Here is an 11,919-nt window from a genome sequence, read left to right as displayed (position 1 = left end):
AGCAAAATATGATGAAAATGTTCACTATTTTTGTATAAAGTGAACACTACAGAGCCTTGGTCCAAAAGTAGGAATGAAAGTGTTCATTATTTCTATATAAAGTGAACACTACAGAGCCTATGTTCAAAAGAAAAAGTTGTGCGTGATCACTTTATGCACTTATAGTGAACATGCACAAGTCTATTACCAGGAAAATAGTTGCGCGTAACTCCTCTCAGTATTTAGAGTGAACACGCGCACCCATATAAGCTAGGTGTTATCACTTTCTTCACTTAAAGTGATCACTATAAAGAGGAATGTCATGAAGAGAGTTGTGCGTGATCACTCTCTACACCCATAGTGAACATGCATAAGCCAAATGCTGGAAAAATATCACAGAGTGATTACTTTCTTCACTGATAGTGATTACTTCAGCCTAGAAACTTCACATAAAGCCTTCTACGTGGTTACTTTCAGCAGAAATAGTAACCACGCTAGAAATTCTACACCTTAGGAGAGTTAGAGAGGGAGATTGGGGGCGATTTCTATGCTCTGGACCTTGAGGAAATTCTGCAACTCCTTTTCTTCTACTCTTTCTTTCTCTTTTTCTTTTAGGAACATGTTTTGATTTCTTTTTTGTTAAGGATTGATAAATCCGATTTTGATATTGTAAATTGATTGTGGATTTGGATTTTAATACTTTAATTGTATTGAACATTTAATTCTATCCTTAATGCAATTCTTGTATTAGCTATTCAATTAAATTGAACTTAGAGGATTTTCATCAATGGAAGTTTAGTTAATTTCTCAAATCTGAATTGAATGCCAAGGTTATTGATATCTTAGAGATAAGTGTTCATAATCCTATGATCTTTTAATTTCTAATGCATAATACAATGTTTGATTGATTTGCACCTAAGGAATTAGGGTAGTTAATCGAATATTAAGATCAATGAGTCAAGGAATTGAACTTTGATCAATCTAGTAAAATTGATCATCAATCAATTAAGGAACTTAAAGTTCAGATCTCATTCATTTTTGCATTGGATAAAGAGGTGAAATCAATCCTAACTCTATTCATATATTCTCATTTCTTAACTTTACACTCTATTTTACTATTACTTTCAAATTTTCTGGACTTTATTGCTTTTGTCTTCAAATGTTCAAAACACTCCAAATTTTGTTTTGCTCAACTATTTATTGACTTATGAAGCGATAATTGAAAGAACTAATCCTTGAGGATGATACTTGTGACTCAAAAGGGAAAGTATGGCAACTTCAAAGTTCCTCAGCCAAACCCTTTAGCCTGAGAAGTGGATGCATTTCCTGTCACATCTACTCTCGTACCACCGTACAGTCATCCCAACACGCACACACGCCAACACAAACAAATATAAGGGTGAGCTTATGTAACTAACAATCATCACTATAGATATGGAAATGTTAGAAATATTTAAACAACTCAAACAGTCCTCTGCAATTCAGCATAACAGTTCAACCCATTCCCAGCCTATCTAATACAAATGCAACTTTTTAGTTCTAACTGGTTTCATAGCCTAAGTAATCCAGAGGAACTGTTTCTGGTTTAGTAGCAACCCTAGTATTTAGATCCAGACATAGCATAACTCAACATATCTATTGTTACATGTCTAACCACCTAAACATGTAACTCGCCTTTAGAATGATGAAAATCAACATGATGCACCACAACTATACATATATTCTCAACTTCAGTTATACAGTTTAATATATACTTTCATGATAAACTAAACAATTCATAGCATTAATAAAAAATTTCAGCATATATCAACATCCTCAGTACATGTATTGCAATTTTTTAACATATCAAATTTTATCATAGCATTAAAACAATCATCAAACAACAAAGAAATCTCCTCAGTCATACGTGCTCTGGGCTCTAACCTAAGGTTTGCTCATACGACAAAATATTCTCAGCTAAAACGAAGTTATCTATGTAAATATCTCAACATCTATTAAGTGAACAAAGTCGACTCAGGTAAGCTCCCCTTTCCTGAAATGAGTTTCCTTAGTTTTGAATTTTCGTGAGTTCTAACTAGAAAAATAAGGTTCAAGGATCTCAAGTCTCCTTCATATCACAAAATAGAAGCCTTTTGAGGAAGAAAGTTAAGAAACAAGGAGAAAAGTAGGAGAACCAAGTCCCAGGAACTCACCTAAATCCGTACTTAATGGATGTTCCCACTTGGATCGAGAGGAAGTTCAGCTTGGGGAGGATTTTCTCTAAGGGATGAAGGTGAAAGAATAGAGAGAAAACGAGAGGGTAAGGTTGTCTAGTGAGAAATGAACGTTTCTTTGCACCGGGATTCCTTAAGTACCCCTCCAGACCCACGTGCTCTCGCTTGAGCGAGCTAATCCTTGCTTGAGCGAGCCCTGCTCTCGCCTGAGCAAGAGAGTTCTAGCCTGAGCAAGATTGGGTCCAGAGATCTACTCATTTTTTCTGTGACTCCTTACCTGAGTGATCTTTTCTCGCTTGAGCGAGGTTACCTCTCGCCTGAGCAAGATCCCTTCTCGTCCGGACGAAGGGATAGTTGGGGTGATCCTATTTGATCTTGCTGAAGCAAGATTGATCTCGCTTGAGCGAGAACGCTCTAGAATGCTCAATTCTGCATGACTCATTCTCGGTTGAGCGAGAATTGCCTCGCTTAAGTGAGACATCCTGTACCCAGAACTCTTAACAAAAGTAACATAAGTCCTTGGCTTCACTCCTTAGGTTATCACACATATAATACACTTAATGATATCAAACACAATAATTATTCTACACTATAATTGCTCAGCTCTTACATCAAAATCATACAGTTTTCGTATTTATATTCGAATATGTGAAACTCCATACACTTGAAGCATACACAACAAAATTCAAACAAAATAATACATATGTAAAATACACCGATCTGACATACGACCTTAAAATATATAACTCTACCCTAGTAAGGTGACATTTCATACAAATACAACTAAGCAATATGGTAAGTATTTTAACATATTATCTCAATTATGAACAATTTCATACTAGTCACAAAACAATATAAAATCTCATCGGATACATTGGTTCAATATATCCATTAACAACGGTCAGTCCACCCAGCCATGCTTATTTGGGATTCTTTCCTAGGGTTAGTTCATGCACTGGCTTATTCTCAGCTAAGACAAAGTTATACATATAGATTTCTCAGCATCTAGTAAATGGATAAAGCCAGTTCAAGTAAACGCCCCTTACCTAGAACTAGGTCTCCTTAAATCGGACTCCACGTGAGTTTCCAAAGAAAGAAATGACACTCGAGAGCTCAGATCTCCTCACTATTAGGAAATAAAAACTTTAGAGAAGAGAAACCCAAGAAATAAGAAGTAGGGTTAGAGAATGAGATCTCAAGAGCTTACCTAGATCCACACTAAACGGAGATTTCCACTTGGATCAGGAAGAAGTTTGGCCTTGAGAAGGTTTTCTCTAAGGGGAGAAGATGACATAATAGAGAGAAAATGAGAGAAGAAGGTTGTCTGGTGAGAAATGAATATTCTTAACACTGGGGTTCTTTAGATACCCCTCCAAGCCCACGCACTCTCACTTGAGCAAGCCCTGCTCTCGCTTGGGCAAGCAAACCAGACAGTAGAACCCCTCAGATTTAATCTATTCTCGCTTGAGCAAGGAGCATCTCGCCTGAGCGAGCAGCGTTCTTGCTTGAGTGAGATTGGGTCCAGAGAGCTACCTATTTTCCTATGACTCTTAGCTTGAGCATGCTTCTCTCGCTTAAGCGAGGTTGCTTCTCGCCTAAACGAGATCCCTTCTCGCCTGAACGAGGGCACAATTGAGATGATCCAATCTAATCGCGAGAACACTCCAAGATGCCCAATTCAGCACAACCTAGCCGCGCTTGAGCAAGAATTACCTCGCCTAAGTGAGACACTCTGCACCCAAAACTCCCAATAGAGGCAATACAAGCCCTTGGCTACTATCCTTAGGTTATTACATGCATAATACACTTAATGATATCAAACACAACAACCACTCCATACTGCAATTGCATAGCTCTTAAATCAACAATCATGCAACTTTCACATTCATATTTCGACATATGAAACTCCATACAATTCAAGTATACACAACACAATTCAAAAGGAATAAGACATATAAAAATGCACCGATCTAACAAGAGTTGTCTATTTATCGTTATTTTAAATTTTACATATGTATTTTTTAATTTTATTCTTTTGATAAAATAAGTGTGTCACATTTAATAAAATAGTTGGTATCCTTTTATTATCATTTGTTATTACTATCATTTTCTTCTAATTATAAATTTATTTTTGGAGGGAAACACTAATTTCATGACATATATGTGAATAAATCAAAATAAAGTCATTTTTGGTATTAAATAATAATGAAAGTTTAAATTCAACTATTTTTCATGTAACTTCCATATTTACACTATTATTATTGGGTACCATTGCAAAAAAAAAAAAAAATCATAAAAATATACTTTACATTCCACTCTTTTCCAAATGTTGGTAGGCTTATACTGATACATTATTAAGTCACAACAGTACGAAAGCTGATTTTATATTATTTTAATCCTTAATCATATGTTTAAAGTAGTGATTTAACAATACTTTGCTATGCGTAGCATTTACATGACACATAAACTGCTATCCACTATAAGATTCACAATCATAAAGAGGATGAAAACAAGTTTTTCTACCAAACATTCAATGCACTAGAATTTACAACACCATAATTAGCAAAGACTTCTTTAAATTATAAAGCCAAACAATGATAAGTCTCTTGGCCTAGCAATTATAAACACATGCTTGAAGTATAAAGTGAGAAAGGTGGATTTAGCAGCATGTTATTGTATTATAAAAAAAATCAAATGTAAATACCACGTAATCTATTTTAAAATGGGAAATGAATATATAGAACAAGAATATATCTTTTCTAAATAATTCTAGATTGTGTTTAAGATGTCAACTCAATAAGGAACTCAAGCTAAAATTATGGTTTTTGATATTCATATTTAAGAACAAAATTCCAATTATTGGTAAAGCATATATATTACACAAAGATACAATTTCCTTGGATATATATGTGTATATATGTATGTGTTTTTATAAGATTTGTTCTTGAAATTATCAAACTGAAAAACATAATATTATAAAATTGTTGACCAATTAGCTTTACAACCCTATGCTAACAGAAATGTGGTTTAAATGAAAACTCTACCCTTCCTTCATATTGTTATATCAAATGTTTTATATCATAGCTCATAAAATTTGCAATCAAAGTAAAAAAATTTAAAGTTTTATCAATCTCTTCATTTAAGAGTAAATCAATACTAAAATAAAGACTCTATTTAACAAGAAAGGACATAAGTAAAAAAAAAAGAGAATGAATCAAAACTTAAATTTGAATTAGACCTACTATTTAGCATTTCTTTTCAAAGAAAATAATAGAATCTTGGTCAAATAAATTTCAATCCATTCTGAAGTTTCACATATTCTTTTGCATTATTGCCCCCATAAAGTTACAATGTTAATATAAACGATACGTCATGCAACAGTCATAAACACATAAGGTGAGAGTTAGTATAATTTTCATTAACACACATGATGAACATTAATTTAAGAATACAACCCGGCAAATAAAGCTTCAACATCTTTGTATAGTTTCTATTTATTGTAATCAAATAAAGTGCTTAATAGACTCAATTATATAATAAAACAACTCAAATAATTCTATCGTATCAAAATAGAGGATCAAACATTTTGTGACGAAAGAAAAAAGTAATGAGATGAAATTTATATTCCAAATTGAAATATTATTGCAGAGTAAAAATAAGGCTTGGATAGCTAAATAAAATAAGGAAAGAAAGAATATCAAACTAGAGAAGATGATGTTAAAGAACCTCTGCTCCTCTACAATGCCGAGAAAGAAGATAGTTTCCCAATCTTTGCATAAATGAGTCCCTTTGCGAAGGAAAGAGAAACCAAAGCGAGGTTTGTGAACAGTGTCTAAGTGTGTGTAGGTGAGTCCAAGAGAATAGGAGAGAGAAAATCCTCAAGGTGTAGTTGGTGAATAAGAAAAGAAAGAATTCTTTCTAGCAAAAATCTTTTGACTCCTCCCTCCTCCTCCTCCTCCTCCTCCTCCTCCTTAGTCCTAAACCTATTAGCCCCAATGAAAGAAACATCCGAGAAAAATGAGAAATGTCCAATTCCTTCCAAAGAGAAAAGCTTTTGTCGTTAGAAAAAGTCAAGCCCCTTTTTATTTCCAAAAAATCCTTCTTTTTATTATTTTAATAAAAAAATTCCTGTTAATTTGTTGTTTTCTATTATAAGATGGAAAATATATTATTCTATTATATTGTTAATGAATTTTATTAAACCCAATATTACTAAATTATTTTAGAAGATGATTTTTACTTCTATTTTATTTTATATGTATTTTATTTAGTATTTTACTTATTGTAATTTTTATTTTCCTTTATGTTACTTTAAAAATTATGTATTTTATTGGTCCTTTTAAAAATATCTTTCTTATTTTAGATTAACATAGGAAATCAAAAAATTAGATTTAACTATTTTAAACAGACAAAATTATGCATTCACAACATTAATTCATATAATTGTCATAAGCATAGTTTAGGTAAATATGAATTGAAATTGGAAGATAATTGATTGTTTGACTTAAGAATACAAAGATGGAGTGAAGGAATATATTAGATTTGTGATTGAACATACTAATGATATCAACCTCATTCCTTGCCTTTATTGGTGTTATTTGAATATGATGCGAGTAAATATGGAGGAATTAGAAAAACATATAATTTGTAATGTGATTAATAAAAATATACTATTATTCAAAGGCTACTGAAACAGAATGCAGAAACACAATTATGCTAAAGGAAAAGTGTTAATTATGCATAATCCTAGTTCGATGAAAAACACTAATTATGCAGAATCCTAATTAGATGTAAAACGCAACACAGAACACGCAATGCAATCACACTAACATAGAATTACATAATCAAATAACATCATCATCCCTGGTAGTGGCGCCAAAATTTGATCGCGAGTGTCGCGTTCAGACAAATTAATAAAAATGAATTGCATGAAAATCATGTAGTAAGAGGTGCAATCCGGGTCATCTCCAAACGATGATAACGTTATACAATTATAAAATTAGAGGGGGTTTGATTTATAGAATAGCACTAATTAGAATCAAAAGTTAAAAAGAATTAAAAACTCTAATCCAAGAATTTAGAAGAACCACGACCTGGATTCCAAGAAGATGCATCAACAAACAAATTAGTGATTAACATTAAATTCGAATGAAACCTCAATTTAAATTAAGCATTCACACGAGAACCCTCATGCATTCGATTAACACACAATTTGCTCAATGTTCAGAAATCTCTAGAACCTAATCGATTTGTGTTAATTTAATTCACCAATGCCATTAATCTTAGATCTTAAACCTGAAAATCTAATTCACACTCCTTCAAGAATTAATTACATACATCAACTGAATAATATGTAATAAAAAAACTGCACAATTATCAATCCAAACGAAGAACTTCAATTCAAAATCATAATTAGAAAAAGAAGAAAGAAGGAAGAGATGAAACCGAATTTGTTGTTGAATGAATTGCGAAACCGATCGTCAAGAGTGTCTCAGCCCTTTTCAATCCTTAGACTAGATGAAAGTCTAAGCCTCCATTAATGGAGGAAAATGGAAGGTAAAAACAGAAGAGAAAGAAGAAAACAAAAACCCTAAAACATAAACCTAATCTAACCTAACGTACCAACCCCAATTTACAGCTTGCTGCCCTAATTTAAATACAAGCTCTCAAGGGTCAAAACATAAAAACTAACTAATAATTATTCAATTATATTAATCCTCTACTCAATAGCTGTCTCTGGAATCCTTATTTGTTCAAGTTTGAATTTTAGAGGGAAAGTTATGTTTGTAATTACTGCCCAATATCCATGCTGAATCTAAGAAGATATTGTGTGGTATTTTTGGCCATGAAGATCTATCCAATTCAATTTCTAATATGAAAAGAAATTGTATCTCTGGATATTAGCTTCAAAACGCAACTGGAATGGGCTTAAACGGACATCTGTGGACTGAGATATGACCCAAATACTGCACCAAGGTCAGAAACCGCGAGTGCAGCGTTTTGACTTTTTTCAGGCCCAGTTTCAGCTTCTTATCATCAGAATTGGTTTCTGACTCTCATAAGAATTGTGCGCCTTTCTCTCAACTTTCCTACAAATCAAGAATCACAATGAAATGAGTTCTACAACTCAAAATATTGTCTAAAAATGAAAACAGTATCAGAATTTGCCAAATACTGAAAAAATTAAATAAAGCTTAAATAAAATTCAAACATCATAAAATGATCTAATTCAAATCAATTAGGCACAAAAGAGGATTATTGAGTTAGGAATGAGAGGAATTAAGGTTATAAAAATCCAATTGATTAGTGAGATGCAAGGTGATAATATATCACATAACATGGAGTCTAGTGTTAGATACTTAGAGATATTAATTAGAAATGAGATCATGTTGAAAATATTCTAAATGTTATTGTTGAAGAAGATTGTAAAGATTTTTCAAAGATATTTGAGAGGTTGAAAAATGATTCAGAAACACCATTGTACAGTGAAGGCACAAAGTTCATAAGATTGAGTGTTGTGTCAAAACTTTATAACTTATAAGTCTCCAAATGGATGGAGTGATGAGAGTTTTGTAGACTTGCTAAGTTTATTAAATGACATGCTACCAGAGAATAATGTATTTCCTAGAAAAACATAAGATGCTAAATAAACATTTGCCACAATACTTAGAAAGAAAGAATCTAAACCAGTAAATGTGGTATGGTTTTTTCCAGTAATATCGAGATTAAAGCGAATTTTTTGCAATGCAGAAAATGCAAAACATTTGACATGGCATGTCGAAGACAAGATTAAAGATGCAAAGCTTAGGCATCCAATAAATTCTCCTTAGTAGAAAAAATTTAATGATAAATATGAAGAATTTGTAGCAAAAAAAGAAATGTATGTTTTGTATTAGCAACCAGTGGAATGAATAGTCATAGGATGTAAAGTAGCACCCATAGTACATGGCTTGTAATTTTAATAATTTATAACTTATCTCTATGGCTTTCCATGTAACAAAAATATATGATATATTTCAAGTTTTTGTGGGAATTTGACCTAAAAGTATATGGATTCAAGGAAGAAAGTTTCACACTAAAGACAATGTTATATGGTATATTAATGATTTTCTAGTAAATGACAATCTATCCAGATATAGCGTAAAACGATACTGCGGGTTAGAAGAAGATGTCAAACACTTCATTGATATTGATATCATGTGAGCTACTGTTGTAATCGATCAAAATAATGAGAAAGTAAATGTAGTAACTAGGTTAAGCTAACCTAGGTCGTGTTCATAAGGATCATTGGATGATTGAAATAACATCAAACATCTTCCATGCATTATGTTCAGAAATAAGGGGATTTTTCAGATTGATTTGGTAAATTGAATTAGAAATTGAATTGGATTAATTCAAATATAAGTGATTGATCAATCCACTAATTAACAATATAATCTAGAGTTTTTCATTGGATTCAAATTATGTTTTCCAATTATTAAACCTAGCCTTAATGTGATTACTATAGAATTAGCATTCTGAATACAATGCTAAACCAAGATCAAGCAATTCAAAATTCTTATTGAATGATTAACATCTCAAGCATAGAATTTTATGAACTCTCTCAATTCAATTGAAACCTTGCAAGAATAGCCCTTAACAAAATTCAAATTACATATAATGTAAAATCTCAAGCGAAATTCAATCAGAGGTTCAATTATGCAATTAATCCTTAATCAATCAAAATCATGCACAGAATTAGGAGAAGAAGAGAATTAGGTTGAAGAATTGGAACATTTCAAGAACAATACTTTAGATCCCTATAATTAGAGTGTCAATTTAGTGAATTAATCCAAAGAACTAACCTTCTATTACAATAAAATGCAAAATTGCAGAGAAAAATATCACAAACATTCAAAGAAGTGTAGAAGAAACGAGAGTTAGGAAGTAAAAACACTACAATTGAGTCTTGGAAATCGCTCCCAAAGCTCTCTATCCTTCTAAGAGTTTAGAAAAGAAAAAAAATGCGAAAAGATGCTTTTTATTTTGAGTTACTGGCTATTTATAAATTTTCTGCGTTTCTGGCATGATAACTTTTTATGAGAAAAGTAACCATGTAGAAGAAGGCTTTCTATAAGGCAAAAGGACTAAAACAATCACTTTTTGTGTAGAGAGTGATAACGTATACATGAGTTATCCAATTTAGGCTATGTAGTTGTCACTATTGATGCTAAAAGTGATAATGCACATATGGTTTCACTTCAATGCCTCTTGAAATATCACTTTTTGCACCAGAAGTAATCACTTTCTATCAGCTAATCAACATCAGTTTTAAATGCTCATATCTTCCAAGTCTGAAATCAGAAATTTGCAAATGATATATCAAATTAAAATTCTGTGAATCAACTATCTATTGAAATAGAAATCTCCTTAAAAGTTTGACCTAAGGAGTAAATATTACAAATTTAATGAACAAAGGTTAGAATAGTTAAAGTAATAAAATTAAGGAGATTTTTCTAATAAAGATCAATTAATAAAGTTTGAATTAAAATAGCCAAAATTAATCAATAAAGCATAATTAAAAGTCTATTGACCCAAAGAAAAGCTCAAACCATGAGCTAAAAATATTACTCGTCATTATGCATGTTGAAAAAAAAAATGTTTATGAAAGTTGTCAAGCCTGTAAATTTATTATTGAGTAACCTGTAATGTTTTGTGCTTGTTAAATGTTAATTAAAGGGTTATTTAGTATTGGAATAGATTTAGATGGAGTTTGAAATTATTTTTTTGAAAAATTTAATTTTTTTTTTTAAAAAAGTGAACACTAAATTCGGCATGAACAGTAAGGCAGTGTGAATAATAGAGCATGCTGAGTTGTGCTATACTGTGCTGTCTGGATCTAGATACCGAAATGGGTCACTCCTGAACCAGCTCAGTTCTTTATGGATTACTTAGGCTGTGAAACCAATTAGAATCATTTTCGCACTGTGCATTAGATGGACTGAGAATGCATGGGGCTGTTATTGTGAGTAATATTTTGTTCTATATAATGATTTTTCTTTTCTAAGCTTACCCTTGCATTTCTGTCTATGTTGTTGTGTGCATGTGTACTGTGATGATCGTACGATGGTATGTGAGCAAATGTAGCTAGTGTTGCATCTACTTCACAGGCTGAGAGGGCAGTAAAAAAGTGTTAGAAGGTTGGAGTTGAGTAATTTTGCATTAAAGTCTTGTTCCTTATATTTTGAGACCTCATATAGAGGGGGCTATGTAGTATAATTTTGTATATTATGAACTAAATGTAATATTATGTTGTTCTATTGGATATTTGTTGTAAGGAACTTTGTTTTATTTTTTGTTGTAAGGAACTTTGTTTTATTTTGAATGAGAAGTGAATTTTATACTTATATTCTTCATTATCTATCTATCTTAAATAATTAAGTGGCGTAGAAATAATGTTCTCAGTTCCTCATAAAAAAAGGTCGTGACATTTTAGTGGTATCAGAGCATGGTCTAGGTAAACATACGGGGTGAGGTTGTTGATAAATGCAAATTTTACTAGGTTTTTAAGTAGTTTTCTAGGTTATTTTTGATAGAAATTGTAATTTGGAAAGTGAAAACTGCACAAAAATATATAAATGTTCAATAAAGTAAATTGTTGTCTTTAGTAATTCAAATAATGTGAATTTGATAGAATTCTGATGTAATTTTGTTAGTTTTGCAGGAGATTCTAAGCTAAGAATCTTGA

This window comes from Abrus precatorius, unplaced genomic scaffold, assembly GCF_003935025.1.
Source record: "Abrus precatorius isolate BTA unplaced genomic scaffold, Abrus_2018 Scaffold2, whole genome shotgun sequence".
In the NCBI taxonomy this organism is placed as follows: domain Eukaryota; kingdom Viridiplantae; phylum Streptophyta; class Magnoliopsida; order Fabales; family Fabaceae; genus Abrus; species Abrus precatorius.
This window is presented reverse-complemented; position numbering follows the sequence as displayed.